Raw genomic sequence first — 10,200 nt, 5'->3', positions numbered from 1 at the left:
AACATAAGAGAAGTGTGCCAAAGCAAACTCAAACACACGATATGATCACGGAGTTCGGACCTTCCGTCCTACGTCTCCGCTCCCCACTCCTGGGGAGAAATCCACTAACACAACCGGGTTTTCTACGATCACCCGAATAACGTTTACACCTCACAATGTTGGTTTTTAACGTTCACCGATCAACGTTCACAATCACTCACAATGTCGGTTTTCAACGCTCACCGATCAAGGTTCACTCCTCACACTCGGTTTTCTAGCTCACCGAAAACTTTACAACACTAACAATGTAACAACAAATATGTTCTCTACAATAGATGAGAACTTAATGTAGCGCACTCTCAAAGTTACAACACTCACCAACCCAAATATACTATGTATGAATACAATAAGCTCAATGTGGGTGTGTATATACTATGTATGAATACAATAAGCTCAATGTGGGTGTGTGTAACAATAAGTTATCAAATCTAAACTCAATATAAAAAGGTGTGTGTAACAATAAGTTATCAAATCTAAACTCAATATAAAAACTAGCTTTAAAGAATGATAATCAAATAAATATGCAAATGTAAAGCTAGATATGAGTTTAGAAAACTTCTTAATAGATCAAGAGATAGAGGGAGAATAGTTAGATGCTCAAACTCCAATAGATGATCTCCTCAAGCTATTGTAGAATTGATTTTACAAACTCAAACTCTCAAATGCTTAAAAACTTTTTAAACAAACACTAAACAAAATTTAAATCCTTGTTAAAACTTTGTTAAAACATTTTCTTGAGGTGTAATGAAAGATGAGATCAATGGGGTATATATAGCCTCCTAAAATCTCAGCCAAAAACCCCAAACAAAAGACCAAAAAGCTCATAGAAAACAGCTCAGAAAAAGAGCTGTTGAAGCAGATTTGACTATTCGGCGGTCGACCGTGAGAATCGCGCGGTCGACCGCGAGCAGAAAAAAGCTCTGGACAGCAGACGGTCGACCGTGGCGGTCGACCACGAAATTCTCTGGACTACATACGGTCGACTGCCACGGTCGACTGCGAGCCATCAAAACACATATTGAGTCTCTAGACTCAAGGCGGTCGACCGTGGCGGTCGACCGCAAACTGACACAGACTAAAAACAGGTTTGAAAGCAGTTTATCTGATTTTAAAACCCTGTTTAAAAATATTAAATAAATTACAAAAAATGTAAAAATTTAGAAAATGATTGTAGACATGATAATACACATGCTACAAAAACTGGTTTTTAGAAAGGACCCCCCAAGTGAAAATATCATCATTTTACAAAATAGTCCAAAACATGAAAATGTAACGACATGAGTTTTGACAATTTAGCTTAACCATATTTTGAAATATTACAAAATAATTTTGTGGACTTAATAAAAGATATATATGATTATTGTTAAGTCCAAAACCTGAGAATATAATATTTTCACAAAATTACATATTCTATGCAATATATTCTGAAACATAATAGAATATGAAACAAATAAAAATGTAAATAAATTTGTTTGTTATTTCATATCTATGTAGCTAAACCAAAACACAATAATAAATATGAAAAATATAATTTCATATTTATAAACATGAAAACTATAAAATCATGTATGTATATATATAACTATATTATACATAGAAACCAAAACTAAAATGTGTGTGTATATATGATTGAGCTTAAGGTACTAACACACATAATATAAAACCTAAACTAAATTACCCAAGCTTGATCTTGATCTTCAATGGCTTGACTTGGTAATCTTACGGATGAAGCTTGAACTTGGATCTTGAACTTGAATTGCATTGCTTCAACCACTATATCCGCCAACCTCCATTTGATAAGATCGTTATGGCGTAATCCATCAAACCTCCAACATATTGTTTGTCTACAATAAATAGGAAAACACAAACACTAGACAAACAATATTAGTAGTAAATTATTTGTTAAACATCATCAAAGCAAGAAGGCCAATAATAATAGGAAGGATATAAATATACATATTTGACAAACAATATGATAAATCAAAAATATATTAGTAATATTCATAAAGTAAAGTAATAAATATAAACAAGATACAACAATAATAGTCATTACTGTATAAAATCAATTCAGATATATTAATATATTTATAGTAGTCAAAATCACATAAATGCGTTCAACATAAATATACATAAATAAAGATATATAATACATAAAATATGAACTATAGAAGATAAAATAGATTTATAAACAAATGGACATAAAAAGAGCATAATTTCGTATAATAAAAACACCGATATATTTTAGATAAACATGGTTACATAGTTGATACTAGAAATAATGAATGACTATAAATCAATAAAAAGTATACATTGTAATTATAATAATCTATGTGAATACACTATAATGAAAAGAGAATAATAATTATAAAAGAATGAAAAAGTAAAACATAACACAAGTAACGAAAATAATGAATAGAGAATGAACAACAAACAATGATACACTAAAAGACATAAATATCTAAAAATACTATAAAAAAAAAATAACATGCGTATACATTGCATATTGTTACAATGACAAAATAATACATATCGAAAATGAAGCAAACAAACAACAAATATATAAATACACTATAAACAACCCATGAGTAAATGCTATACATATCCACAAACGCTATTAGAATTACCTCTTATATTATTTATAAAAAATAATAAATAATGTAACAAAATAACTATATAATTAGTAACTCAACTCTAAACCTAACAATACGAATATATGCCTGAATATTAAAGTATAAATACATTACTCTTAGAAATAACGAAACCAATTGTGAACATACTAAAACAACCTAAACAAGACAAAACTGACTGATAAGAAAACTATGTACAGAAAATGTTGTGAGTTAAAAAATAAAAAATAAGAATGTAATGCATATGTAAAATATTAAAATCATGAACTTATTAATGTATATCACGAAATATGAACACTATACAATAATCTAGAACATAAGTAAATGGCAGATGGAATGACAGAAAAGCGTGCACATACACATTATAACTATGTAAAAAGTATAATTAAACACAAGAAAATAATCTGAATATCAGATATGTTATGTGATGTATATATAAAATCTAATGATGTGATTTGAACAATTAAAAATGTATAAGTAATGATATATATTTTAGTAAAAACATACAATATAATACTGTGTGTGATACATAAAATAATATAATAAATAATACAAAAATTAATATAATTAAACCATATATATAAGCCAAACCAAAGAAAACATAGTCATATAAATAATAACACATATAATAACGACCGGTATGAGGAAAGATGATTTATAGGAAGAGAGAGCAGTCGTGAAGCGATACGACAAGAACCATGGAAAACTCCAGAGTCAAAGAGTGATAAGATGGGGATGAAACGAAATCTATCAAGAAAATAAGATAAGGGCTCAAGAGTAGTCTCTCGGATGAAATATGATATGCATCTAAGTTATCCATTATATTCTCACTGGTAGGAACTCGGGACCTTGACCTGCATGGGCCACTACTAAAACCTGTCACAGTCCGCTTCCCAAAATACCGAGGACTCAGAATGTGAACAAGTCCGCGACGTATTAGATTAAAGAGAATAAATAAAAATAAATATTTTTCCTCAGCCTAATACGTTAAGCGTCAAGAAATAAATGCAAAGGCACAGGTCCCCGATCACAGATAGCGATAATATAATAAATAATTCAGAACAGAATATCCATATCACAAGTGAATATCATCCAAGATATAATATTCGGGTCAACATGCCCTTATACAAAATTGAACAACTAAAAACTAAAGAAATATAATATACATCGTTCAACAGAAAAGAAAGAAAGTATTGAAAAATAAACTAAGGACCATCAAATAACTAAGGAAATAGATAAGCTTCAACTTGTTCTTCTGTTTCATCTGCAAGGCACTCCTGCTGAGAATCCTCTGGCTTATGTATGATTCCGAACTAAGGCTGTTCGTCTTCTATATCCGACATACACCAGAGAAAATAGGTGTACGTCAGTGTACATGGCACACGGCAAGATCCTACATGGAAGAAATGAAATGGTCGAATGACCAAGGTAATAACAGTAATAATAAATAGAAGCATGCAGTTGGAATACTAAAAACTAGATGAAATCCACCAATAGTATATAATAATCAAAGAATCCAAAAATCAATTGGGTAACGAGGTCATGTAGCTAGCAATAAGAATAATCATCCAAGTAAAAGGGTCATACATCTAGATAGAATTAATACATAAAAATCTACAACACGAGACATAGTACGTCGAGCGAAATAATCCAAATAAGGAAACCCTCATGTATATATCATATGTCTCAAATTATAGATAACTTCATCATAGGGAAGGGCCAGCGGAGGATAGATCCAGGCAAGGTGGAGGTGATCACAAAGTGGCCGACGTCGAAGACAGTGACTGAGGTGAGGAGCTTCATGGGGGCTTGCCAGTATTTGCGCAAGTTCATTCGACACTTTGATCCTACATGGAAGAAATGAAATGGTCGAATGACCAAGGTAATAACAGTAATAATAAATAGAAGCATGCAGTTGGAATACTAAAAACTAGATGAAATCCACCAATAGTATATAATAATCAAAGAATCCAAAAATCAATTGGGTAACGAGGTCATGTAGCTAGCAATAAGAATAATCATCCAAGTAAAAGGGTCATACATCTAGATAGAATTAATACATAAAAATCTACAACACGAGACATAGTACGTCGAGCGAAATAATCCAAATAAGGAAACCCTCATGTATATATCATATGTCTCAAATTATAGATAATTAAATATTAATCCCGATCTATGTATGAAAAGAAATACAACTGGCCTACATCTCACAAGAATTCATACTTAGCCAAGAAATGAGGTCATGTAACTAGCCATCCTATAATAGGTCAGAGTCAACGCTCAAATCATCGGATAACTGACTGTTCACAAATCTCCTATGTGTATCCAATGCCGCTACACGAATTGGTCAGAGGACTACACGTAATCCGATTCTGGCCTGGTCCGAACTTAAGTAGGACACGGGTGACTACACAATTTTTATTGACTGAAGTGACTACACGAATTTACTTTAGCCCAACAAACCAACCCCAGTGACTACACCAATTCACTGGTACGAGCCTGAAAGATACATCAAATGCCACATCTGATCACATGAACCAAGACTTCACCATCCCAACTCTTCTCGCTTTACTAAGTCAACCAACATAACTTACACTAGATCTCTGGTCCACCTCCTAAATTCAGTCTATGCACACACATGTCACTAAGTCTAGTTCATGACGCACAAGGCCACTAAGTCATGAACTACTAAGGGTTCTCAAACACAATAATAAATAATAAATGAAACAACCAATCATGTAAAACGGTGTCATAGCACACCACGTAATTAAAATAAGAATCATAGAATCGACGATTGTTTTGCACATAAAATGTCGCGGTCAATAATCATCCATCACACGTTCATAAACTAAATTAATTTAAAATAAATAATTATTTTGCAAAATAAATTCCTATCAAATTATCTCTCACCATAATTATTCTAAAAATAATCTCTTAAAATAATAAATTTATAAATTCAAAATAATCTTTTTACAAGATAAATTCTCATTAATTCAAAATAGTCTATTTTCCCAAAATAAATTCTTTTTAAATTTTTATCATTATAAAATGATTTTCTTCCACAAAATAAATTCAAAAAATATTATAATTATTCTAAAATACTATTTATCACATGGTTATGATTTATTTAATATTATTTATCAAGCTCATGTAGATTATTATTAATAGATCTAAAATTCTAATAAAACAATTAAAATAGGTAAATTCGCACGTACGATAAATATAAGAATTGAAACGAAACTAAACGGGAATCGGGATCTTGCCTCAGGAATATTGTCGAGGATGTCATAGAGGGTAGTGGGGGTCGTTAGGTGACTGTACGGGTCACAACGGGTTTCGCGGCTTATCGGAAAGTCAATCGTGTGATAGAATACAAAAAGGGAGATGTTAGTAGCGATTAGCGATATTCGAAGCGATATAACGAGAGGTAGAAAATAAGCCCAAGTAAGAGGGAGATACCATGTGATAGACAATATAAAGGCTACACACTAGCAAAGATGGTGATGAAAACGGAGACCGGATGTGGCCAAAAAATACGTGCGAAGTCGGTACAACGCTGCCGTTTTCTGCTCACTACTATCGTCGAGTAATGTTTCGGACGTTACCGAGAGAGATAGATAATGAGTTAGAGCATGATATAAATTAGAGGTGGTAGGTAACATGTAGGGCTACTCACCAGAGAAGAAATCGGTAAAAACGAAGATCGGAGGTAATCGAAAAAGTACGTGCGAAGTCGGCACAAAACTGTAAAAATCTGCTCGTTCTTCGGTCGTTGTTCGGGCTCGTTCCTCTCTGTTCGGAGTCTTCCCTTAATGTTTGGGCTTGCCGGAGGTGAGAGAAGATTGTCGGGGTTGTCGAGGTTGCTTGATCAAGGAGGGGGGAGAGGAAGCGGAGGTGATGGTGGTGGCATCGGGGATGGGTGACTATGTCGGGGGTCGGGGAGAGAGAAAGGAACAGGGGCGGTGTTCGTGTTGGGAAGAAGGAGCAAAGAGAGAAAGAAAGACTAAAAATAATTAAAAATAATAATAATTACAAAATAAATTAAATAATTATATGAAAATTAGCTACATATTAAAACCTACTAGTTGTATTAATACAACAGATAATACGCAATAATAAAAATAATACAACAAATTATACAATTAAACGAGAATAATTAATAAAAAATATAATTATGGAAGAATTATCTATACAATAAAACATACAAGTTATACTAATACAACCGATAATATGCAATAGTAGAAATAATACAACAAATTACATAAATAATACGTAATTAATAATTCAACATAATATACAAAATAATATGTAATAGTAACAATAATACAATGTATTATTCAATATGATACGTAATAGTATCGATAACACAATGGATTAATTTCAAAAAAAATTACCGCACTAAGTTAATTTATCAATATAAAAAATTATTTAAATTAATATAAAACTTGGACTTTTAAATCATAGAAAATTCTAAAAAATTGATAAAAATATAAATAATATTTTAAAAATAATAATTAAATATTTAAACATATTTAAAAATATTAAAAAATTATTTAACTAGTATCAAAATTCACAGTCATTATAAATACCAAGACCCTCTGTGGAGCGGTCTTGGGGCAGCTAAATTCTGATAGTACTATCCTGATAAGCCTCTTACATGGGCAGTGAGAGGTTATTTCTCGGATACTTCTCTTCTAAGATTTGTTTACACCCCCATCCTAATAGTACAACTCGTCGGCATGATGACCGGAGCAACCTATCGTTGCTTGGTGTGACTATCCAGGTATAACATCATCTTTCAATGGACGCATCTTCTTTTGGGATGTGAATCCTTGTTGGCGTTCTTAGGGGTCGCACGTTTTGAGCTACCCCCTTGCGAGTGTGGAGACTTAATGGGCTCCTGGACTTCAATACGGACCCCCAAGCGGGCAGTCACAGGAATTTTTCCAAGAAGGGATGGCTTTGATTTGATGAGAGGACGCGTAAACCCCCAGTCTGAAGAGCCACTTGGGTTTTATTTATCAGACTCAAGCGTTATTTAGCAGGAGCTTTGCCTCGATCTTTGTGCAAAGGACCAAGGCAATCTTCCTTCGTAATCTTGAATTTTGACAGGTTAATATTGTCGTGAGGCTTCACCGGAGGTACGATAGAAGAAGAACCAAGTGCGGGTATCGAGAGACAAGAAAGCAACCGTGAGGCTGTCTCTCTGGCCAAGACAGGTGGATGTATCTCGGCCAGGGGGGAGACACTATAGTGTTTGATGTGTCTCGGCTCTCAGAGACAGTTTTAGTTGTCTTCTGATTTGATTTTCACGCCGTCTTAGGCTTTGGCACCTAGACTTTGCGTGATTTTGGTGGTTCTTTGGCCACCTCTTTCTTCTGTAATTCTTATGCCTTTCGCACAAGAGCACATAACGTCTAGTTTTTAAGTCGACTGATGAACAGTAACAGTCGACTGATGGCACTATAACGGCCAGTTTTTTAGATTACCTGATTTTTTGGGTTTTTATTTTTTGCTTGAATTTTCTTGGTTTTTAGGATTTGTTTCATGAACCTATATATACCCCATATCCTCTAACTTTTAAAATAAATAAGAAAAAAAAAATAAAAGTTTTTGGCAAGTTTGTTTAGTGTTTTAAAGTATTTTTATAAGTGTTTATGTGAAGAAGTTTTCACAAGAGGAAGAGATCATCTATTTCGTGTTTAGGCTCCAATCTAAACATCTCCCACTCTTGTTTTTTAGAGAAGTTTCCTCTAAACAGTATTTCGTACATTATATAATTGGGTTGTGGTGAGTGATACATTGAGTGTGAGCTTAATTGAGTTCTCATCTTGTTAGAGAACAAATCTATTTGTCATTTGAGCTTTGTTGTTGAGATCGTATTTGTAATACACAAGTACACTGAGAGAAGTGGTTAGTGAGAGACGTGGTTGATTCTAAGAAGAGTAGCGTCGGTTGTAAAGCCTAGGGAGAGGTTGTAAATCCGAGCACTTGAGGGAGGCAACATGTGAGAGGCCAACACTTAGAGAGAGTGTTGTGTGATTGTATTATAAGTGTTGTAAACATTTGTCAGTGAGCATTGCAAACCGATTGTGTAGTATCTTTTGAGATAGTGGAGATTCTCCTCGAGAGTGGGAAGCAGAGATGTAGGTCAGAAGAGACCGAACTCTGTGATCACATTGTTTATTTGCATTTTTCATTTTTCACAATCTCATTTGTATATTTATTCATGTTTATATTGCCCTTATTTTAATTATATATCCTTGCTCATAAAGTGTTGAATATTATACTTGCTAGGATATAATTATTACTAAGTTTTAAATCGGTATTAGTATCGGATTAGATTAGCAAATACCCTATTCACCCCTTAGGGTAATTTTATTTGGCATCAGAGCGTGGTGCTCTTGATTATTGGCTTAACCGCCTAGAGTCAAAGCTCCTCGCTTTGCTATATTGCTAATCTAGTTTTGAGAATATTTTCATATTGCTTGCAAATATTTATTATGGATATAAATGGTGCGCCTAGTCTAGGTTATGATATTAATGTTACTTCTGAATTTAATGATTTCCCCTTTGCTCAATGGTGTTTTACATTTAAAATATTTGTTAGATCTAAAAATATCGAATTGTGGGAAGTCATTGATCATGCTTATGTTGTGCCCACTTTGGAGAAATCTAAGTGGAGCAATTATGATAAGAAGATATTTACTATGAACAAGTTAGTGTTAGAATTTATGTTTAATACTTTTGATTCATTCACTTCTAACAAACTTATTTCTTTTGATAAAGCCTATTTATTATGGAAACATATAGAGACACATTAAGGCAACTTGGAGGAAATCCAACGTGTCCCGGAAGATTCCACTTCAAGTAAGAACGGAGCTTCATTATGCATACGGCCACTAGGCGATAGCTCTAGTGAGGTATGCGAGTCTGATTTGGAATGTGATTTAACTATTGACGAACTCACTTGTGCATATGATCGTTTAATGCATGCCTATAAAAAATTTCATCATAATTTTATTGATTTAAAAAGTAAGTATGTTGAATTAAAATCCGATCATGAGTTGTTAGCTTCCAAGTTTGATGCTATTGCTAAAGAAAATATGATCCTAAAAGAAAAGGATGTTAAACTAAAATTAGATCATGATTCTTTAATTTCAAATGTTGCTAATTTAACTCATGAGAAAATAATGCCATATTAGAAGTAGAGAATATTAGAAATGAGTTTAATTCTCTTAAAAATAATCATATATATTCTACTTCTAATAACAATGTATTGTGCAAGAAAATGAGTTGAATCACGTTAAGAATCGCATATCATATTTATATTCAACATTAAAAATATGCATTGCAAATAACAATAAGCTTATGAATTTGTGTGCAAATTATCGTGCAAATTCTTCCAAAACTCCACACACTATGCATACATGTATAACAAAATTTATAAGTGTTCAATTTGCGGCCGTAAAGACCATCTTGCTAAATTTTGTTATAATACACAAAAATCCACCAAATCCACCAATAATGATAC

This window comes from Asparagus officinalis, chromosome 1 (genome assembly GCF_001876935.1).
Source record: "Asparagus officinalis chromosome 1, Aspof.V1, whole genome shotgun sequence".
NCBI lineage: Eukaryota > Viridiplantae > Streptophyta > Magnoliopsida > Asparagales > Asparagaceae > Asparagus > Asparagus officinalis.
This window is presented reverse-complemented; position numbering follows the sequence as displayed.